Source organism: Perognathus longimembris, chromosome 3, assembly GCF_023159225.1.
Source record: "Perognathus longimembris pacificus isolate PPM17 chromosome 3, ASM2315922v1, whole genome shotgun sequence".
In the NCBI taxonomy this organism is placed as follows: Eukaryota; Metazoa; Chordata; class Mammalia; order Rodentia; family Heteromyidae; genus Perognathus; species Perognathus longimembris.
The window spans coordinates 111,715,429-111,740,159 of NC_063163.1; the positions used below are offsets into that span (position 1 = coordinate 111,715,429).

At 38.6% G+C, this 24,731-nt stretch overlaps 1 pseudogene; it reads right to left on the reverse strand.

Annotated features, from left to right (window-relative positions):
* Positions 1–684: 684 nt before the first annotated feature.
* Positions 685–1,709, reverse strand: LOC125347793 (annotated as a pseudogene).
* Between the last annotated feature and the right edge of the window lie 23,022 nt (positions 1,710–24,731).

Consider the following 24,731-nt stretch of genomic DNA (forward strand, 5'->3'; position numbering starts at 1 on the left):
CCCTCCCCCAATCCTCCCCCCCACAAGTTGTACAGTTAATTTCTAACATATTGTCTTGTGAGTATCACTGTTGCAATTGATATAACCCCATTTTTAAAAGTTCTTTCCCATTCTCTTTAAATAAGAGAAAGTAGACAGATACAGGTTGGCCATTCGCATAGACACAGTGTCATCTCTAAGCCCAATATGTGGAGAAAGGAGGAAAAAAAGCTAGAATCTGGGCTGGGGATATGGCCTAGTGGCAAGAGTGCCTGCCTTGGATACACGAGGCCCTAGGTTCGATTCCCCAGCACCACATATACAGAAAACGGCCAGAAGCGGCGCTGTGGCTCAAGTGGCAGAGTGCTAGCCTTGAGCGGGAAGAAGCCAGGGACAGTGCTCAGGCCCTGAGTCCAAGGCCCAGGACTGGCAAAAAAAAAAAAAAAAAAAAAAAGCTAGAATCTGTGGGCTACTATATGGGGCCTGATACCTCCACAGGGCACAGGAACCAGGGGCTTTTCTTGTTCTCCACAGAGCAGGTGGTGGCGGCACTGATTCCACACAGGTTTTGTTGTGACAGAAAGGGATTAAAATGAATTTAGGACAGAGGTGTGTGGAGATCCTTTTCCTGTTGTTTTTTGAGCAAGGTATCCACTCCCCCCAGCTCCAAATAAGTTGAGAAGCATGGTGTTGAGAAAAGAGACCTCAAGAACAGCCCAGCTGAGCACAGAGGGGGAAAAGACTGCAACTTGCTCCAAGGATGAGAGAAATAAAAATAATAAATGAAAAGAAAAAAGGGTTAGAATCCATCTGTGTTTCCTGTGTCATTCCTCCTTCATCCTCCGCTCCTTCTTCCCCTTCATCCTCATCCCTTTCTTTGTCAATATCTTCCAGTCCTCCCTCCTCTTCATTGTTGTCATCCTCTTCTTCCCCTTCTCCTTCCTCATCATGCATGTTAGCTTCCAGGTAGGACTGCGGTGGGTTTGGCCAGCTGTGGTCTTTAGTGACCTTGCCCAGCTATTCTGCACTGGCGCCCGAGTGATCAGCAAACAGGCAAAGCAGCTGCCGGGCTCCTCCGGCTGAGCTTCCTACTGACTTCATTCTGCGTTTGACTGGAGCCCTTTGTCAAATCCATTCCAGATTTCCATTTGATTTGCGTGGGCTTTGAAGATAGATCGCCACTCTCATTCTGATGAAACTCTTTGGAGAGAACTTCATTTTCCAAGTAAAGATTTCCATCCAAATAAGAATGTATTCTGTAGCCTGATTTCATGTCTTCAGATTCTGTCACTTCACCTCTGGCCAAGCAATACAGCCAGAACCTCTCCGTCGTCCTCCTCTTCTAGCAGCTCAGGCTCTTAAGGATGGTGAACAAAAGTTGTTCCCCAAAATTTGGGATTTGGGTGACCAATTCTGACCTCTTCTGGAAAAAAGAAATGGTTGGCAGAGTTTATTATATTTCTATTCTACTTTCAAAGTCTCCTCCCTGGCTTGTTCATGACGTCTGTCTATTTCATTTTGTACTTCATCGATATGTGCAATTGCTTCTCGCTGTTCTTTGTCTGCCTTGGGCAAGCTGAAGAGAAGGATGTGTCGGCCGGCCTCAGGCCAGGACTCTGTTTAGGTTTCTTCGATTGAGGCAGGATGGATGATTGGCATTTGGGGGGTAGGGGGTGGGAGTCATGGCACAAAGAAAATACCAGAAGCAAACCAGAAACATCCAGATCCATGGGAAGGAGTGTTGAAGACTCTAGCAGTCTTTATTAAAGACTTTTTAATGTTTTTGTTGACAAAAAGATGATCTGTTTTCATGAGTTTCTGAGCCTATAAGCACGAAACTGTTGGTAACTACCATTAAGAGAAAAAGTAATTCATTTCATAATGAAGCCACTACCCAGAAAGAAAAACTAGCCCACATGCATACTTTGTGATCAGACCGATCTTTGAGCCTCTAGATCAATCCTTCCTGAAATCAGATGCACAGTAGTATTTTTCCAGAGGCAATCCTTAATGATTGAATGAGCTGGGAGCTGGTTTTCTGCTACTTGTAAACTCTAAGCTGTCACTTTTAGCAGTGGTCTCACCACATTAAATCCTCTTCCTACCCCCAATTCAAGAAAAATCTAGCTTTGGGGAGAGTGAAGGTGACCATGGGAAGTTTTAAAATTCCGTAGCCAACAATTACAGGGCTCCAAGAGTTCAAAAGTGCCTCTATGGACTCTGAGAGAGATGGACCCCGCAAGAATCATGGTGCCATGCCTAATTCAATGTCTTCTTTTTTTTTTTTTCTCAAATTTTTATTATCAAACTAACGTACAGAGAGGTTACAGTATCATACGTTGGGCATTGGATACATTTCTTGTACTGTTTGTTGCCTTGTCCCTGATGCCCCCCTCCCTCCCCCCCTTACCCTCCCCCCCCAGGTGTTCAGTTCACTTACACCAAACAGTTTTGCAAGTATTGCTTTTGTAGTTATTTCTCTTTTTTTACCCTGTGTCTCTCGAATATGGTATTCCCTTTGAATTTCCTATTTCCAATACCAGTAAGCACGGTTTCCAATATACTCAGATAAGATTACAGAGATAGTGTAGGTACAAACATAGGAAGGTGATACAAAACATCATCAATAATAGAAACTACACATACACATAGGACGTTGAAAGTAGTTACAACTGTGATATATCACTTGTTTCCATAACATGGAGTTCATTTCACTTAGCATCATCTTATGTGTTTCTAAGGGTATAGCTATTGGGCCTTGTGATGCTCTGCTATGGCTTGCCTAAACCTGTACTAATTATTCCCAATAAGGGAGGCCATAGAGTCCATGTTTCTTTGGGTCTGGCTCACTTCACTTAGTATAACTTCTTCTTGTACAATGCAAGGCAGAGATTCACTTGGGTAGCTCTCATTTTTGTTTTTCCAGCCCAGCAAATGAGAATTTACTATAGAGATGATTTGCGCAACCAGGTGAGAATCGGGAATCTTGGATTTTAAAGACATGAGTCTCATCCATTGTGTTTTATATTTCTTTATGCTGCTGACCAAATCTGGGCCTGGGTGCTATCCCTGAGCTCTTCTCCTCAAGGCTAGTGCTCCACTACTTGAGCCACAGAACCACTTCAGGTTTTCTGGTGGTTAATTGGAGATAAGAATCTCATGGACGTTCCTGTCTGAGCTGGCTTTGAACTGCAATCTTCAGATCTCTGCCTCCTGAGTAACTAGGATTACAGGCATGAGCCACTGGCAGTCTGCTAACCAAATCTTTAGAATAGTTACATAAGACCCATAGCTTGATGTAGTAAAATTTCCATCATCCTGGAATAAATATAATATATATAGCCCAGTATATTACTCATCTCAGAAAGTCTCAAAATTAAAAAAATAAAATAAAAGCAGCTCCTTTAGATGTGTTTAGTAATCTGGCTGGGTGTTAGCCAAGGGAGAGTAACATCGTTGTCATAATGAGTCAACAAGAAATATTCAGGCAGATTTACATTGTAGGAATCCCACTGGTATAGATCTTACTGGAATCAATTCTTTAGAGAAAAAAATGAAAATAGTTTTCTCCCCTTAAATCAATATGAATTCTCAGGATTGGAACTTCCTTGAATTTAGAAAATGTAAACTATTCTTCGAATACAAATTATGTTCCTTTTCTGGAGGTTGTAGAATATGAATCTGTAATGCCATACACATACAAAACGCACAGTTCTTATGCATAACTAACATCTAAAGTCTATTTACATATCGTTTTTGTATTTACCTCTGAATCTGCATCAATTTCTCCCACTGGTTTCTCTACCAGAAAGGAATAAAAACATAATAATCGCCTGTAGCCAAATCTTTATATTCCACTCATTCTGTTGATCTCAATCAATTATTTTTTGCTGCTATGATTCAACATTTAAATGAAAAGCAGTTTTCTATATTGTGATATTGGTGAGACAATTCCATTATTTAATTGTCCAAATTAAACAGCTACTTCAGTTACTTTAGTTACTTCAGCTTTTAAAATAAGGAGACACAGTTTCCTGAGTGAGTGGCCCATAATAGCCTGAACTTCATTTCCAAATGGATTTATTGAGGATATTGAACACAGACCTAACCCCCCATTTCCCCATGTTATACACAAATATAATGCACTTAGGCAAGTATCACTGCAGTGGGGAAGGATGAAAGGTGTCAATATAGATGGCCAAATGACCAATGATAACTAATGTTCTGCAGTATCATATAATGGCAAGGGTACTTTTCTGTTACAATATTCTTTATTTTAGTAGAATCTTTTTAAATTGGTACCAGTGAGTTTATCCAAAGGAGTTTCATTTTGACGTAACCATTCAAGCAGCATATATCCTGATCAGAGTCACTCCTTTGTCACTCTTCCTCCCTACTTCTCCCTTCTGAAACCAAACTCAACATGCATCATCATTCTATTTTCACACCTATACACAAAGCATTCTGACTACCTACATCCACCTTCAACCTCTCCATTACAACGTTCTTACCAAAACAATACAAGTGTTTTCCTAATAGATTCATAAGAAAACATTAGAAAAATAAGGAAGCACTAGACACGACCTTTGATCTATATCCTCCTCCTCTTTTTTTGTACCAGTATTGGGGCTTGAAGTCAAGACTAGTCAAGACTACCACTTGAGCCACACCTCCACTTCTGGCTTTTTGCTAGTTAATTAGAGATTAGTAGTTTCTCAGGCTGGTTTCAAATCTCAGTCTTCAGATCGCAGCCTCTTCTGTAGCTAGGATTACTAGCATAAGCCACTGGCTCTCATCTAGATTCTTAAAAAACAAATGTGGATGTTACAAAAAATCTAGGGTGAGAGACAGGAATTAGAGAAAAAATTTCTATAGTAAAAGAAATAAAGTAATATGGCAACCTGATGTAGTATGTAGTTCTTAGTTTGATTTTTAGTAACACAATAATGGGAAGGAAGGAAAATAAGCAGGGAGGGAAGGAGACAATGGGACAGAGGGAAAGAAGAAGAGATGGAAGGAGGAGGGGAAGGAAGAGAAGAAAGGGGAGTAGGGAAGAAGGGGAAAGAAGAAGGGAATGAAGAAGAGAAAAGAGGAACAGAAAAACAATTGAGATTTATGGAAAACTGAAGAATTTTCTCTATAGACTCTGTTTTGAATAATATGTATTATAAATTTCTTGACTATGCTAATGGACTCAGGTTAGGGGAATTTCCTTGTTCATAGAGGAAGTAGGCTTAAGTATTTAGTAGGTGAAGTATCATTGATGTTTATAATATTCATATGAAGCAATAGAAATAAAAATGGATAAAGCATGACAAATATGATAGAATGTTAAAGAACTGGAGACTCCAGATGAAATATACATGGACATTCATTGTACTAGTGTCTAAAATTATAGGTTTGACAGTTTGCAAAATCAAAATTAGGGAAAGACCCTTTACCTTTTAAGTCATATTTGAGCTCAACGTGTGTGTGTGTGTGTGTGTGTGTGTGTGTGTGTGTGTGTGTGTGTGTGTACAGAAAGAGAAAGAAAGAGAGAGAAAGAGACCAGAAGATATGTAGTTATAGATATAGATATCTATCTACATGTATGTATACATATAGACAAGTTATTCTAATAAACCCACAAGATGTTTTTCTATTTAAATTACAGACAAGAATCAAAGAAAAGAAAACGGTATCTGTAAAAAAAAAAAAAGCTGTCAAAATGTTATTTTATTTTGTGTTTTTGTTGGGCCCAGCAAGTTATGTCACTTTGGTATTTTTAATTCCAGTTAGAGAATCTTCAATTTATTTGAGGACACGTGAAGTTAACTCCCAGCAGGGTTTGTTCTTGTCATTTTATATCTCTCATAAAGCTGCATCTTGCTCTGTTTTAATGTGTTTTAAACTTTTTAGCCTGAAGATAAAAGTCCTGCTTAAAAAATAAAAATGTGCTGGCAAGTTGAAAGATGGCTAATCTGTGGCTTTTTAGATATACATGCTAATTTGAACTATCTTGATTCTTAAGGAAATGGAGAAGGGTGGATTTGGAGTGATTTGAACGTTGACTTCCAGTTCGGAGATGTCAGAGCTACAGGATGTAATTTAGAAGGGGAAATAAAATGAATCCCTTCTTTAGCTAGGATTAACTATCCTAACTAACATTATTACCAAAGGTTTGTAATGCCCGTTGGCTCCTGAAACGAGACAGGCCAGAGGAGAGATGCCAAACAGCAGCTCGCAAGAATTGGTTCTCTGCTTTATCACCTGTGTAGAGGAATTTCCACAGACTCGAAGTTACTGCTGCCTGATGGAGTGCACTGTATCCTGTGCTCCCCCCTCAAATATGCTCCAGTTCCAGCCCTCCTCATTTTGTGAATAGACCTAATCGGAAAAAAGCTATTTGTAGATGTGGCTAATTTAATGACTATGCTCTACTGGATTAAGGTAAATGTTGAGATTGAGATAGACACAAAGGAGCTGTATGGAAGAGGACCATATAGGGTGACATAGGCAGAGATTGGGGGCTATAGTCTCAAGTCAAGGAATGCCAAGGAGTAATGGCCACCACCAGGGAGAAGCCAGGATTCTCCATCCTCCAGCACGGCCTTGTCAGATGGCACTGTCCTGCCTATGCTTAAACTTCATACTCAGATTCTCCCAGAGACGTGAGACAATATGTTAAACCATCAAGTCTGTGGTAATTACACAAGCTTATATATCAGTATCTCATGTCCAGAAATTCTGATGTAATTGTTCTGGTATGTAGTCTGGGCTTTGGGATTTTTTTTTTAAGTCCTGTTATTCCACAGAACTCTCAGAGTTAAGACCCGCTACTCCCAATGTTCAAAGTAGAAAAGAAAGCACTTTTCAACCAAATTCTATACAAGTCAAGGGAATTGGGAAGTAGTTGAACAAAAGTAGTAAGTGGAGGCCAGCCTGGGCAAAGTGAGCAGGAGACTATATCTGAAAAACAAAAGCAAAAAAGGACTGGGGACATGGCTCAAATGGAAGAGTATATGCCAGGTACCACAGCAGTACTTGCCTATAAGCCCAGATACTAAGGAAGTAGAGATAGGAAGATCATAATCTAAGGCCACTCTTTGGCAAAAGCATGATACCCTACTTGAAAATCAAACTAAAAGCAAACTCTAGAAAAGTGGTTGGAAACTTGCTTACCAAGTATAAGATCTCCAGTTCGATCCCCAATGGCACTAAAAGAAAAATAAAATAATGAAAATAAGAGTTAATATATCTGTGTTTGTTTCTTAAAATAGTGCTCAAAATTGCAAACATATTTAAAAATAATGAAGCTTGTATATGATAATGCCCATTGATTTTTGCTTTAAAGATTAGAGCATATTTTAATAGAAAACCCAATAATTTAATGGGAGTAGATTGACATTTTAGTACACCTGCAAGAGAGTTTTCCACTGTGTGATAGGACCAGGCCTTGCTGTTCATCTGCTAGGAAGGTAATCCTTTGGAGGAAAGAAGTAATCTCTTAAATTCTCAATTTGTAAAGCCATGCCCTCAAAATGCCAGCAAATGGTTTCACTCACCGTTCTGATGTTTGTGAAATTTAGCTTTACTCTGAGAACTTAGCTGTAAATATTGTAAAGTACAATATTTATTGTTTATAAAATTTTGTAGAAACATCGAATAGAAACACATTGAATGTGTTATATAAACAGCTTGTGGTTATTAGAGGAGAGAGAATTTTAAACAGCTAACCTGATGCAGGCCACACAGAAGCAATTATTAGTTTGCCTGTGTCTGGAAGAATATGTGAAAAAATAAGACCGCAGCTCCCCTCTACCAAATCTTCTGGCTATTTGGCAGAAAACTTAATAATCCGAAGATCAAATTCAGAAGATATTCACAGACATGTGAGCACACACTTCCTGACCAAATCAAGTATAACACTAAAGGAAAATTTCTAGAACTGTTGTCATAGACTAAGAAGTAAGATTGTGGGTGGATTTTTAAGCATTTATATTTCATTGTACTTACCCATAGTTACTGGATTTTCTACCATAGATGAGTAGAACATTTTTAATTAAAAAAATAGGATTGTTTTAAATTTTTAATAAAAGGGCCATAAGCAAGTCACATAAAAGATAAATGTTCATGGTAAATTTTTAAGTTATGCTAGAAACCCTGCATGCTTTGAGCTTAGAAAACTCAGGGGAAAAACAGTAATCCTTGCTACTCAGGAGGCTGAGATCTAGGATCACTGTTCAAAGCAGCGTGGACAGGAAAGTCCATGAAATACTTATCTCCAATTAACCACCAGGAAACTGGAAGTAGAGCTATGGCTCAAAGTGGTAGAGCTCTAGACTTGAGCAAAAACAAGCTCAGAAACAGTGCCCAGGTCCTGAGTTCAAGCCCCACAAATGACAAAAAAAAGAAAACTCAGTAAAAATACTCCAAGAACTTTTCTAGTCATCAAGGTGATTGTTTCTTTTCTATGTGAGTTCTAGCCAAATTAAACCTTCTAAACTTTACTATAGCAAAGCCAAAAAAAATTACTGACTTACGGTCAGTATATTAATACATCTAAATTTTGTCATTATTAACTCAGTCAAGAAGGAAGCAGTGAACAAGAGCACTGCTTGAATATTAGTAATTGTAAAGAGGGAGGAAGTTAAACTTTAATGGAGCACTTGATCCTGGAAGTTGTGTGATAGAAATGTTGCAAATGAAATGCCTTTAATTATTACCACTGTTCTATGAAGGAGATAATGAAAATGAAGCTTTATCTCTTGACTCAGCTATTGCTGCAAATTTAAGTGCCCAGACTCAGGTCTGACCACTACATTTTCTGATTTCTAATCCAGAAATAGTTTTGATTGAAAGCTCAAAATACAATGACATATGGACAACAATTTCCATAGGGTTCTATTGAATGTAGGGTTTAATAGGAAACCAATAGAACTGGTGGGAAAATGCACCAGATTAAAGAAAGTGCAACAGCAATATTTAACAAAACTATATGTTGTAAATCAACTGTACAACTCATGGGGGGAGGGAAAAGGGGAGAGGGGAGGCAGGAGAAAAATGAAGGAGGAGGTAACAAGTTGGGTAAGAAATATAAGCACTGCCTTACATGTGAAACTGTAACCCTTCTGTACATCACTTTGACAAGAAAGAAATTTTAAAAAATACTAAAAAAGAAAAAGGAAATGGGAGTATAAGAAAGACAATAAGTAAGATCATGAATCACTAAACAAATTTAAAGGAAAAATTTAAACTGATCATGGCTAACTTCATTGTAGAAGGCAACCAAATTAAGTCAACTTTGATACATCAAGTTTCTATTGTTAGTGTGTGCTATGTGTGTTGGCCAATTGTTGTAGTTTTTGAAGTTCCACACTTTCACATAAACATTATCTTTTATTGATGAGGACTTTGGTAGCAGGACAGAGAATTCCAAAGCCTAAAGGACCCTGGCAGAACGTGCAATTGAGAGGAACCTTGGATGCTAATGGGATTATTATTAAAAGTAGAAAGAATAAGATGCCATGGTAAAGGCACCAGTGCAACTAGAAACAGAAGGGAATTCTCTCAACTTGACAAATGCATCTGTGATCTGAGAAGTGCCCTTTGACCCTACCTAGCTCTAGCTCAGGAAGCCAGCTTTGCCTTTGAGCCTAAAAGTTCAGTCACTGTATTTTAGCATTTTATACCCAATGCACTTTTCAGTCTATACTGTGGCTGGCCTCAAGAGTAAGTTGGAAATGACTAAGAAGCCATTTTACAATGCTTCTAGCCAAGACTAGGCAGAAAACAACTAAAAATCTAGAGGAAAAGATTCATCCTTCTAAAATTTCCAACTGATGTACTTTTTATAGCTATGAAGACTGTATATATGCATATTAAACACCCCACACACACACACATCAGAAATCCAACTTTTGGCAGAAAAAGTTTATGTGAGCATGAATACAAATATATTGATGTGTTTGCTGTTTGTTTACATTAAAATCTTCCTCATGTCTGGAAATGTCCAGTTGAGCCCCTTCACACATTTATTTGGGCACAGAATGATCGAATTTTAGAGACTTACACAATATGCTTGTCCTATAAGGAAATATCCAAAGTATGTAAAAAGGAAGAGCTGACTTATGCAATGAAATCTTGAGCATAATTGGATCTAAGCCCAAGAGTAAAATTTTTCTGGGACTGATGTTTGGAGATGTTTTATTCTGAAATTCAAAGTTTGGTGTTTTTTGTTGGTTTTTTTTCGTTGTTTTTTTTTGGCCAGTCGTGGACTCAGGGCCTGAGCACTGTCCCTGGCTTCTTTTTTGCTCAAGGCTAGCACTCTGCCACCTGAGCCACAGCGCCCCTTCTGGCCATTTTCCATATATGTAGTGCTGGGGAATCCAACCGAGAGCTTCATGTGTAGAAGGCAAGCGCTCCTGCACTAGGCCATATTCCCAGCCCCAGGTGTGTTGTTTTTTTTTTTTTAAGATCTCAATTCCTCAACACCAAGCAAGGGAATGTTGTCAGTTTTGTTTCTAACACTGCTCTGTTTAGAAATTTATCAGAGTGAAAAATGATTAGAGGCCAGGTCCAACATCTCACATCTGCAATCCAGGCTACTTGGGAGTAGATGGAGGAAGAGCGCTGTCCAAGGCCAGCCCCAGTAGAAGCAGGAAATACTGAGAAATAACTAAAGTAAAAAGGGCTAGGAGAGCGCTCATGTAGTGGAATGTTTTCTAAGCAAGGTCATGGCTCTGGCTTCAAATCCCATTACCGCCAAAACACAAAAATACAAAAAGTAAACCCTTGTTGAAGACATCAGCTATAACACAATCCTGTCAAAATCTACTCCTGTACTTGAACTTGTTTTTACATTTATAAAGTCATCAGATGAATGCTTTCTCATGAAGAAGAATGGAACATACAAGCATCTGGATGATGCTAAAAACTCAGCTACATCTCAGGTGTGAGATGGGGATGATAATTTCCTTGACATTTATAGTCACTGCCGAAATTTTGACATATCCTGGCTGTGCATGCATAGTTATCTCTAAACTTCTGTATAAATCCTGCCATCCACTGGTGTGGCATTGTAGCTTGGGTACAGAGGCGAAGGCTTCAGTTAAAGGTATCTTTAAGGCATCTTAAAAAAAAAAAGCTGGGGCTGGGGATATGGCCTAGTGGCAAGAGTGCTTGCCTTGTATACATGAGGCCCTGGGCTCGATTCCCCAGTACCACATATACAGAAAACGGCCAGAAGTAGCGCTGTGGCTCAAGTGGCAGAGTGCTAGCCTTGAGCAAAAAGAAGCCAGGGACAGTGCTCAGGCCCTGAGTTCAAGGCCCAAGACTGGCCAAAAAAAAAAAAAGCTGAGCTAGGCACTGGTGGCTCATGCCTGTAAGCCTAGGTACTCAGGAGGCTGAGATCTGAGGATCATGGTTCAAAGCCAGTCTGGGCAGGAAAGTCCATGAGACTCTTATCTCAAAAAACCGCCAGAAAATCGGACGTAGTACTGTGGCTCAAGTGCTAGAATGCTACCCTTGAGGTAAAGAACTCAGGGACAGCGCCCTGGCCCAGAGTTCAAGCCCCACAAGGAATCAAAAAAATAAAAAGGTGGAAGTTGAGTGAGATCTAGTGAGTCATGGTTCAGAGCCAGCTAGAGCAGAAAAGCCCTTGAGACAACATCTCCAATTAACCAGCAAAAAGCAGGAATAGAAGCATGGCTCCATGGTAGAACACCAACTATGAACAAGAAAGCTAAGCAAGCAAAAGGTCCAGAGTTCAAGCCCTAGTACCAGCAAGAAAAAAAGACATTTACAAATTATCTCACACTTTATTTTAACTACTTATAATAAAACAAGTAATTTGTATCTCAAAAGGAAATTTAATGATGCCACAAAAGAGCAAGGAAGAACAACATTTTTAGGTACTAATAGTATATTAACTGTTGTCATTGATTGAGGAACTTTAATAATACTGAAGTTCAAAGGTCATATATAGCTTGTGTAGTGTCACAAAGCTAACAAATTATGAAAGTACTTAAAATTGGGGCTTTGCTTTCAAAATCTAACCACCATATTACCAAAAAGTACTTTTTTGTAAACTCATTAATACTATAAATTTGAGAGTCTACCCATTAATAAAGATTCCAACAGAAAAAAATTTTAAATCACGTCCATCTTCCAGAACAGAATTACTGATAATATTTTTAAGTTATCCCTCTTTAGTCCTGTTTGTTTTTATTATTTTTTTATTATTCTGCGTGGTTCTTGTTAAGCTTATTTTCCCTCAAGTAGAACAAGTCTTGATAATTAAGCATCAGGAGGAACTTCCAATTCATATCCTCCAAATCGCCAAACACTCATATGGAGACTTGGACTCACTTTTCCAGCCTTTTCTCCAAATTGCTCCATATCTTTTCTGATCTTCCTGAAACAAAAGAATTACTCTCCTTTGTCCAGTACCAAGCTAACAACTGGACTGTCAGATTTTCCCTTGAACACATCTAACTAATTCCTAGGTTGCCATGCAAGGTGGATTGTCCAAACCTGCTTTAACAAAGCTAGACCCACAGAGCACTCATGACAAGCCAGGAACTGTGAAATTTATAAGTTAAACTTCATGAATTTATGTACAGTTACCCTAATAATAAAAAGTACTCATCCTGATTTATAGCAGAAGCAAAGTATATGAATGTTCAGGCCCTTGTTGAGGCAAGAAATAGATCTGAATTTTGATCCTGGTTTGTACCCTCTTCTAACCAGCTGTAAAAAATGTCTTAGCCTCTCTATGCTTTAAATTTCATTATTCGGGAAATGAGCCTAACTTTAAAATGCAGATTAATTCTACAGGGCTGCTATGAGATTAAATTACATAGTTTATAGAATGCCTACATAGAGTATGTGTTTAGCAGATGAGTTCCCTCATTTCCATAAAAATTTCATTGTTAATTACATGTATCTGTTTTAAAAAACAAGATCGGGGGCTGGGGATATGGCCTAGTGGCAAGAGTGCTTGCCTCGTTTACATGAGGCCCTGGGTTCTATTCCCCAGCACCACATATACAGAAAACGGCCAGAAGTGGCGCTGTGGCTCAAGTGGCAGAGTGCTAGCCTTGAGCAAAAAAGAAGCCAGGGACAGTGCTCAGGCCCTGAGTCTAAGGCCCAGGACTGGCCAAAAAAAAAAAAAAAAAAAAAGAAGAAAAAAAATAATAATAATAAAAAAATAAAAATAAAAAACAAGATCATGCAATATACCAAGAACATAACTATAGGTAGCAGAAGGTACTGAAGTACCATGGAGATGTAATGATATCCTACTATATTTTAAAATTATTTGTTTTCCCTATTATTAAAGGCAATTGGACCTAAACTGCAAAATAAACTTGACACTTTCCAGATTCGTGATGGCTGAATACCACAAAATGGTTAATTCAATATTTCATGCTTTAATTACAAAATTATTTTCACAGAAGCATGATATCATCAAATACAACTTGCAACTTGGCGATCAGAGTTAATCAGCCTTAATTTGCCCTAACGATTCTCATAACTATGTGCCTCTAGCTACAAGTCAGCTCATTTCCTGATTACAGCCAAGAAACACAGTGAAGGAAGCAAAATGATAGGATCCCATAAATTCTCCCCAATAAAGACACAAAGTACAACAAGGCTCCACAGTCACTGAGGTGGGAATGAGGGACTAAGCAAATCCGAACAGCCAGATCAGCTCTCCCAACAAACGAGGTTGGGGAGGAAAGAGAAAGGCAATAAGAAAGCAACACATTCTATTGTCCAAGATGACCTGAGGTTAGAAGTCTATGAAAAATGAGGAGCCGAGTGAGGGAGCCAGCTCTTGCGGCTACTATGTGCATTGTGGATTTATCCCTCGAAAATATTGGTTAAAAAAAAGAAGTTACTTCTAGTGCATGCAGTAGGAAAGCCCTTGGGCTCAAGAGATATTAAAAAGGCAGCAAAGGTTGGCTCAGTAAAGAAATAAAAATATTAAGTAACATGTAGAAGGGGAAATCTAACACTTAAACCTTGAGTTTTTGATGGATTAGAAGCAGGGTGGGGGGAAGGCAAAATATTTTGAGAAACAGAATCACTAGAGGATTCAGAAAAGAGTTCTCTATCTGCTTCCATCTGGAGAATAAGGGAGAAATTTAGACTCTTGGATCTCATTTCCCCAAGAAGATTCACTGGCTCAAGGACAAAGATAGCAGGACCTACCTCCTGAATCTCCAAGACTTACCTTCTCCTCCTGTAGACTGACATTCCCCTTCCAAGTTCTTTGTACTTCTGATATCTACAAGGAGTATTTGCTCCAGAATGATCTGGCTGTGCCAGTTATCCTATCATGATTTAGCTGACAAGGATTATAATGAAGAATGAAAGGAATGCCAGCAACAAGAGCCGATTGGAAGAAGTGGATTACAGGGTGAGGCAAATTGCTGGCTTTTCTGGTCAGAGCTTCTGCAGTGCCTGGAGCTTGGCCTATGATCTGATATAGACAGAAGAGGCCACAGATAAATAAATGTCCCTTTCAGGGCAGATTTACAATCCACATTGTGCGCCTAGAAGCACAGCCCAGCTGGGCCTTGGCATCCCAGAGAATAGATGTCTCAGGTGGAGTCTTAACATTTGAATTGAGAAAACAATTCACAGGCCCTAGACAAGCACATTTTCTATGATCTGAGAGACTACAATGAGCTTCTAGGTGCTTTTTTCCAAAAATATTGTAGTTCAGCACCCATGTCAAAGTGCCAGCTAAATGAGGAAAATTAGGAAACAGAAATCCAAGGACAATGACCTCCTAATGTTCTTGAAAACATCAAACACTTCAAAGGAAACAAAAAAATGCTTAAAAGGATGTGGGATCTCCTTTTTTCCCCACTTGGGAAAAGAGCTTAGATACTCAAGCTGAATATGAAAGCTCCAAGGAGGAATGAACCAAATTTTGTTTTGTTGTCTTTCTAGTCTCACCCTTTCTGAGTCTTAGTCTGAATTCAGCAGAGGAAAAAAAAATTACTTCACCTTAAACAAAAATTCTTCTCTGTGAAGTTGTTAATTGCATTGAATAGCTTTTTTAAAAATTATTTTTAATTTCACCAACTTGAAATTGGCAATTATTTATGGCTTATCACATCTGAGGAAAAGAATTCTGGACATAGAAGCTAATTCAGATGTGAAGTTATTTCTTCTGGAATAAAAGTTCTCTGCTTAATCATGGGAAGGTTTATCAGGGCTCTTTTTGACTTTCAAACAAAATGAAAATCATGGATAAGGCTTCCATCATTTGTATCTTGAGGAATATCAAGCTAAATCAGTATCATTCATAAAGAGAAGATCTGTAGTGCACACAGAATAATTCATTTGCAGATAATAGGGAAACTTGAAATAGCAATTCATTCCAACCATCCACATGTCTTCACCTAGGAGCTGAACTTGAGCTTGACATTGCAGACAGAAGAGTTAAAAGCCCTGCCTCTGTTGTACTGTAGGTTGTAGAATTTGTCTAAAGAATGTGATTAGCGTAAATCAAGGAAGAAACGAGCTACTAAGCTTGACATTTCATTTCTGGCTGGCAATAAGTGGCCACATTTTATTATAAAATTTGTTTTCACCACAGGAAAGAACGTGGTGGTTTTTTGTGCTGTGCAAACACAGCTGTTTCACAACAACACATGCTAATAGAACACTGAAACCTGCGCACGCCACTAAACACAGTGCCGACCATTTATTCATAAGCTCCAAGGTATTAAAGTATTGAAAGCTTTGGGGCTGGGGATATAGCCTAGTGGCAAGAGTGCCTGCCTCGGATACACGAGGCCCTAGGTTCGATTCCCCAGCACCACATATACAGAAAACGGCCAGAAGCGGCGCTGTGGCTCAAGTGGCAGAGTGCTAGCCTTGAGCGGGAAGAAGCCAGGGACAGTGCTTAGGCCCTGAGTCCAAGGCCCAGGACTGGCCAAAAAAAAAAAAAAAGCTTGAAAATTCTAAAAAAAAAAAAAAGTATTGAAAGCTTGAAAGACAATGTCCATGAAGCCAGCTTCTCAAAATATAAGAAAGGTTATGTTTGTTCTTGAACATAGATTTGTTCTTAGGTGAGGAATGATAGAGAGACTGTTTACTGCCTAAAATATTTTCCCTAGATTTGTGAAAAGCTTTGGCACAGATCATGTTCTATCCAGTGCCATGAAATCTGAAGCATTTTTCAAGTCAGCAACTAATTTGAAATGAGAAAAGAGATTAGATATTCAAAAATGGCACCCAACTGTCATTGGTAATAGGCTGCATTGTAGTTCTATGTTAAGTACTATATATATGTATGTATGTATATATCTCATCCTCTTTAATTCCTCTTTAATCACTAATGAATAATATTGCCACTTATTCTTTTCTCTTTATTATACAGATGAACAACAGAGAATAGACTTGTAAACTTGGGGGATATGGGCAGTATTAGGGTTTGAATTTAAGGTCTTGTGCTTGCTACACTGGCATTCTACCACTTAAGCCATTCCTCCAGCCTTCCTTTCGATTTTCCTTTCTTCTTTCTTCCCTCCCTTCTTCCCTCCTTCCTTCCTTTCTTCCTTCCATCTTCCCTCCCTCCTTCTTTCGTTCCTTCCTCCCGTCCTTTCTTCCTTACCATCTCTCGCTCTCCCCCACCCCTTCCCTTCCTCCTTTCCTTCTTCTCTCTTTCTATCCCTCTCTTACTTCCTTGCTTTTTCCCCTCATGCCTGGTCTTGAACTGAAAGCCTTTCATTTTCAGCCAACCAAGTAGCTAGGGTTGCAGATGTGAGCCCCCCAACACTGAGAAAATTAGGTAATTTTGTAACTGACACGGCAAGCTTCTTACATTATATTAAAATAGACATATACTAAGATACGAATATAAAGTAAATATTTTTAAAATTCCACATGTCCAATATGGAATACAGAACAGCCTCCACTTGAAAATTAATCTCAACCCAATGCTTTTAACTTGAGGCTCAGAGGTTGTATTGAGGAGTTTTGTGAACTGCAGGAGTGATATACAAAATGATGGGTCTCTTTTTAAATGTTCCCAGAGAGGTTCAAAACTATAATAATAAATAACCTTAGATTGTGACTAGAAAATAGGAAAGAAGTTGGAGAGAGGGTGAAAATGTATACAATAGGGAATTTAAAACCTCTATATCGTATATTGTATACTCTCTATATAAGCACATATTTTTCCATATATGTGTACAATGTGCTTTGACTGAAGTAGTTCCTCTATTGCTCTTTCTTATCTTCTTTCCACCAAGGTCACTTTTCTTAGAAATAGAAAAATCAATCCTAAATTTTATATACAAACCCAAAGACCTCTAAATAGCCAAAGCAATCTTAAACAACAAACAACAATGAAAGAATCACAACACCTGCCTTCAAATTATTTTTCTACATGTTGATTTTATTTCTTCAGTTTATGATCCTAGAAATTTAAATAAGATTGAAATGGAAACGCTATTTTTTTGCTTCTTGATATTATTGTGAAATGCTGGCTGCTACAAAAGCAAAAAAGCCAACCTAGGGTTTGTGAAAGCTCATGAGGTCTAGAATAAGGTGCATGAAAATGTAATATTACAGAGCTGAGCAGAGTACTTGATAATAGGAACACGGGATGTTCACTACCATGTGTGCATAAAGGAAGAATTATGCTCCACTGTCTTCTGCAATATGTTAAAGTTATAAATACTGCAGTAAGGATTAAAGTCTTGCATAAGAATCATCACAGATACCCAATACCAAATTGCTTTCCTAAAGCATTCTATCAATTCACAATGCCTCCAGAAATGAATGACAATGACACTATCTCAGAACCTGCCCAAGGTTTATAGAGTATCATATTTTAAAGCTTTGATAATTTAATGACGAACACTTTGTTCTTGTTTGCACTGGGTTTTGTAAGTCAACTGAACTTTTAACTATGCCTTTTTTGGGATTATATGTTAGTAGTAGTATTCTGCCTAATTCTTTTCCAGGATGTATCCCCCTTAAGTTTGCTTTTGCCCCATTGCCCCAAAATTAAATAATCCATCTCTCGACCTCTCAAAGCTTCCTGTTATGGAAAGTGATGCCTCTGTTTTGTTTTTATATATTGCTTTTATATTGTCACCTCCTCACAACAGGAGTCTGCTCTCCAGGGTCTTAGGTCTTTCCAATGACAGTGTCCTATTGTGATGCTCCATCAATAATAAATAATAACAGTCCCATAGTCCTCAGCCAGCAGCCTCTGATAAAGGCAGCTTTCAACGGACTTCTCATATAAGTAGACGTTTTATAAAAAGGAAAGAAATGAAGGCACCTTCTCAATGGGTTGGCTGTTTATTTGCAGCAATCAATAAATTGCTGAAAGAGAGACATAAGGAAATATATCTCATCCTGGATCACAATAAAACCCCATGCTCCCTAGTGGGCTGAGAAGCCAAGCAAAGCCCTGCACAGGCAGGATTGCTCCTGTGAGTTTGTGGGTTAGAGTGGGGGGATTCGATGCCCCTTGGTCTAGCCTCTCATTCTTTTTGTTTCAAATTTTTATTATCAAACTCATGTACAGAGAGGTTACAGTTTCATACGTTAGGCATTGGATACATTTCTTGTACTGTTTGTTACCTCCTCCCTCATTCCCCCTCCTCCCTCCTCCCCCTTTCCCTTTCCCCCCATGAGGTGTTCAGTTCACGTACACCAAACAGTTTTGCAAGTATTGCTTTTGTAGTTGTTTGTCTTTTTTTACCCTGTGTCTCTCAATTTTGGTATTCCATTTCAATTTCCTAGTTCTAATACCAGTATACACGGTTTCCAATGTACTCAGATAAGATTACAGAGATAGTGCAGATACAACCACAGGAAGGTGATACAAGAACATCATCAATAGTAGAAGCTACAGATACACATGGGACATTGAAAGTAGTTACAACTGTGATATAACAATAGATTCCATAACATGAAGTTCATTTCACTTAGCATCATCTTATGTGATCATAAGGGTATAGCTATTGGGCTCTTGTGATCCTCTGCTGTGACTTGACTAAACCTGTGCTAATTATTCCCAATAAGGGAGACCATAGAGTCCATGTTTCTTTGGGTCTGGCTCACTTCACTTAGTATAATTTTTTTCCAAGTCCTTCCATTTCCTTACAAATGGGGCAATGTCATTCTTTCTGATAGAGGCATAAAATTCCATTGTGTATATGTACCACATTTTCCTGATCCATTTGCCTACTGAGGGGCATCTGGGTTGGTTCCAGATTCCCGCTATGACAAATTGCGCTGCAATGAACATTGTTGTGCTGGTGGCTTTACTGTGATTTTGTTTGTGGTCTTTTGGATAGATACCCAAAAGTGGGGCTGCTGGGTCATAGGAGAGTTCTATGTTTAGCCTTCTGAGGACTCTCCATACTGCTTGCCAGAGTGGCTGAACCAGTTTACATTCCCACCAACAATGAAGTAGGGTTCCCTTTTGGCCACATCCCCTCCAACAATTGTGATTGTTAGTTTTCTTGATATATGACATTCTTACTGGGGTGAGATGGAATCTCAATGTTGTTTTGATTTGCATTTCTTTTATGGCCAATGATGTAGAGCACTTTTTCATATGTCTCTTGGCCATTCTCATTTCCTCATCAGAGAAGTCTCTTTTTAAGTCTCTATTCCACTTGATGAGGGGGCTATTGGTTCTTTGCAGTTTTGTTTTGGAGGAAGGTAATTTTTTAGTTCTGCATATATTTTAGATATAAGGCCTTTGTCCGTTGAATGGCTGGTAAAGATCTTCTCCCAGTCTGTGGGCTTTCTGTTTATCTTGAGAGCTATGTCCTTTGCCCTGCAGAAGCTCTGCAGTTTGATGCAGTCCCATTTGTCCAACCTTCCTTTGATTTGTAGCCTTTCTGGGTCTTTGTTAAGGAAGTTCTGTCCTGCACCAAGGAGCCCAAGTGTTTCTCCTACTCCTTCCTTTAGTGTTTTCAGGGTGTCTGTTTTGATTTCGAGGTCTTTAATCCATTTGGAATTGATTTTGGTGCAGGGTGATATATAAGGATCATTTAAGGATGTTGAACCAGTTTTACCAGCACCATTTGTTAAAGATAGCCTCTCATTCTTTAGATTTGAATGGAGGGACACAGAAATGTTCCTGAAGATCTTGTACTTTCCATCGCTGTCTTTTTCTACAGTAATAATTGAAAGTTTTAAAGACACTGAAATTGAGAGAATAATATATAGACATTCATTTTATGCCACCTCATACAAATACAATCATGGAATCGCAATCCCAGCCAGGCATCAAGAACACAATTACTTATAAATGTTCAGTTGTTTTTCTAATCATTTCAACTTGTAGCTTGTATCTTAGTAGGAAATACTGTCAAATAAATGTGTTTCAAGGTCCCTTGGGATAAGTCTACACTATGTAGTCAAGCCACTCACTGGACTGCATATTTATTTTACACTTTGGGGTGCTGGGTTTTTTTAAGTAATTTTTCTTTCTTAATTATACAAATTATACTTATGGTTCCACAGACACATGTTACTTTTAAGAATATGTGAATTTTCATTCTATCACTTCTGTTTCCTTTTTTTTGGTAGTTTATTCTTTAGGGGCAAAAAGTCCACATTTATTTATTTATTATCAGATTAAGCATTCTGTAGTAATAATAGTTCATGGGTTTTCCCCCTTATGCAACCATATTTTCTGGAGCACAGTTCACAGAAGTATATGTGCTTTTCTATGGGCGTTTCTAAGCAAAGCTCTGTTTTGTGGACACATTGCACCTTATTCCCTTTGTCTCGCTCCTACCCCCCTCTTCCCGTACATTTGTGAAGGTGTTTTGGTTATCAGTTATTAAAGATCCCTAAAGGCACTGGCTGGCCTAAGGCCAGGAATATTAGATTATCTTCAAGATACAGAGTAGTCCCACACAATAAGGAATGCGTCATCTCCCACATGACTTAGTATGATTATTCTATGGGCGTTTTATGTAAGTGTCTTTCAGTGGGTAATTTTCTAAGCTTAGAATGTAAGCGTACGGCACTTGAAGAACCACGCAACAAACATGCGCGGAAGCCTGTCTGCCAACTGTTTCACTCACTAAATATCTTTGCACACATGCATCCTGCTTCCTTTTGTGTTCTTGGGCATCCATTCCTTTCCATTTACAAATTAAAGTATAGTCTTCTTTTAATAAATTTAGTTAATGTATTAAGCTCATTCATCTGTATTGTATTTCTCCTCATACTCTCTTAACTAGAGCATATTACTCTTTTTAAATGATAGATAAGATTAACTTTCAAAGTAATGAAGTAGATATTACAAAATATATGTTCTTAAAGTATGTCAGACCTAATGTGTTCTTAAAGTATGTCAGATAGCAAGTCTGATATGGCTGAGAACAGGAGATCTGGATTATGCTGAAATCTGTAGAACAATGCCCACAGAGGCATTGACCCACAAAGGAGAGTTTCACAAAGCCCTTGGGGCAAGCTCCTTGTCTTTATGTTCAGAAGAAGAAAAGCCCTTTAAAGGATGGCACTCTTAAGCTTTTTCTGAATCTACTTTCTGCAGAGGAACAAAGAGAAAAGAAGCATGCTGTAAAAAGTGCTAAGGATCAATTGCAGATCACTTAAGCATGAGTCACATAATTAGTTTATGTATTGGACAGTTTATGTGATCTAAGACAGACATATCTCTGTTTACCGGATGCTCTAAGTGAATGATCTCTAACAAGCCCCTAGCTGCAAGTAACTCTATGTGTTAGTTACCACATAAGAATAATAAGAAGGACAAAATTATCTTTACACACATTCTTAGGCATCCTTATTAATGGCAGAGCTTGAATGTGACAATATGCAGCTGGTTCGGTTTTTGTTGTATGACTAGATTGCTTGAGTACGAGTTTTAGAAACACCAGAGTATCCTTATTTGAACTTCTCTTGTTGGCTTCCAGGCTGATGTTGTTCTGAGTCAGTCATTTCCCCTGGGTCACAGACAAGAAATATTCAGACACTCCAGTGAGACACTGGGGACATTTGTTTGAGTAGGGAAAAAAATGCTATAAGATTCCAGACACAAGTAACTATATGAGTAGAGTGTGATGCTATTTGGTAAGTGGAAAAACCAAGATAGTTTATCATTTTTGCATTTATTGTGTGGATCCAGTTGATAAGAAAGGGCAGCCCATCTCCAAGGGAATTTTGTCCTTGGTAACAGCACTCCATTTGCTTGATGATCTCTTGATCTCTTTATGGTTTTCTGAAAGCTGAAATTCATATGGCAGAACTCCTTGAAATTCATGACATTTTACTTGTAGAGAAATATTTCCAATGCTTTAGTGGCTGGCTATCAATGGAGTAGAGTTCCATTCTTGGGAATCTTGTATTTTTAGTTATAAGGTATGAAATTTCATGTATTACACAGTAGATCTTGAAGAACATCAGCTCTCTGAGGGTAGAGAGTTTATTTATTGTAGATCCCCATCAACTAACATTGTAGGTACTCACTAACTGGAAGAATTGAATAGAATATGGACTTAATTAGAAATTTGGAAAGTAGGTGGGGAAAGTCTAAACAAAACATCTATCAGTGTAGTAACAGATAATTGAAACCATAACCTACCCACCCCCTACCACTTGACAGTGAATATGACTATACTTAGAAGTAGGGTCTTTGCAAATATAAAAAGTAAAATGATAGGATGAGATTGGTTATCTGATGGATTGAGATCAGCTCTTAATCTAACATGACTGGTGTCCTTATAAGAAAGGGAGAAAAGACAGAGACAACATCACAGACACACAGGCAGGAAGACCAGGGGATAGGAGAAACTGAGATTGGGTTTATGCGCTTCCAAGCCAAGAATTGCCAGCCAGGTCAGAAGCTAGAAGAGAGCGTATAGTCCCGCTGAGATCTTGGTTTCAGACTTCTTGCCTTCAGAACTATGGGGGAATAAATTTCTATTATTCTGTGGCACCCTGTCTTGGGTACTTCATGGAAACAGCTCTAAGAAATGAATATAATCATTTATGCCTCTTAGTGATTCTGATGAGACTGGTTTACGGACTAGAATGATATCTGACTCCATTTTTTCATTCCAATGTATCTCGATAAATGTACAGTTCTCCATGTTTCATTAATTGGGTAGAACAATTTAATGTTCCTTGACTTCTTTTCCCACCTCAATCATCTCAGGAAGTGTATGTGTTGTTGGAGTCGACATGCAAACACTTATCTTCCTGTCTCTAGAGCTCACTCTTCCTTGGACTGCCTGTTATCTCACTTATGTACAATGGATTCCCCCCCCACCCCACCCCCGCCAAGACTATCAGATAGATTTGTTCTATTAAGAAAGAACTTTTACAGCTTTTAATTGTCTATTCATAGCTTCTCATCCTCTCCTCATGTTGAACTGCCACAGGGTCAGGAAATTATTCTTTCTCATAACTTTTTAATCACTTACCACTGCATACTGAATCTATTTCTCAGTCTCTGTTGATGACTTTTATAGAAACGAAAATGGTGAGAGATGATTTTTCTCTCTTGAAGCACAGACACCAGGTTTTTAAAGTCTCAAGAGACCGGGGCTCTTAGAAAATTGTTCCATATTAACCCCACAATGAAGGCTTTTTGTTTCCAGAAATTTCTAGGAAATGGGGCACATACAGAAGTTAATTGGTATTAACAGGTACGTAGGTGCTTTCCCCTGCAAATCTGTATAAACTGGGCGGCAGAGTCTTGGATGAGGCGGGAGTTATGACACGTTGATAGAAGGATGTGGGTTGAAGGTGTAATTAATGAGCTTCTTTAGGTCCGCCTCCACATTCACCTGTCAGAGATCAAGCAAGAGTTAAAGGCAGTGATAAATTCAGATTCTCTGCGTCCAGCATACCTTAGAACCCAGATCCATAGAGAGGTCAGAAAGGTGGATCCTGATTTTTTTCCCACGTTTCCACTGGTGGCCATGAAAACTTTATGCACCGTTCTCCTTCGTTCTTAATAGGAATGGAAAAGAAAATTGAGGCCAAAGACCTTTGTCTGCCAATCCCCATGATGAGGATATAAAAATGAGGTGGGGGAAAATAGCCGCAAACAGAACTAAAATAACAGAATTGATATGAGCTACAATGGAATTGTAAGAAAAATCAAATGGGAAGTAGGTTACAGGGAGATATCAAAGAAGCTTCACAAGGAGGCTGAGTTTTTTGGTGGAAACTTGAAAAGGAGTGAGAATCTGAATGAAGGGCCTAGATATGGGTGATGAGAAGGAAACTGAATTTCATAGCAAGACCTCCCAATAAAACTGTGATGATCAGACTGCTGTGGATCTTTAAGATCTAATAGGTAGCTACAGAGCCTTTGGAGCATGGTTAGTGTGGCTGGGGAACTGAATGTTTACTTTTACTTTGCCCTAATTAGTTTAAAGTACATTTTTATCATTAACAGCTGGACTGGACAGCAAAACTTTCCAGAAAAGAAACAATATTTGCCAAAGCATAGAATCTGGAAAGCAGGTCTTGTTGTCCCTGAGCAGCAGGTGTTTAAGGGGCTGGGGGCTGGACATGGACAGTATTAGTAGAACCTGACATGTGATAGGGTTGAACATGTTGGTTGCAGCCAGATGACAAATTGCTTTAAATACTGGTAACTAGTATCAAATACCAAATAGAATAGATTTTACTCTTTAGGTAAAAGTCATTGATACCTTGGAAACATATTGATAAAGAAAAAGATATAACAAAAACCTCCTCTTTATTCGTAATAGTATCTTTGGGTCAACATT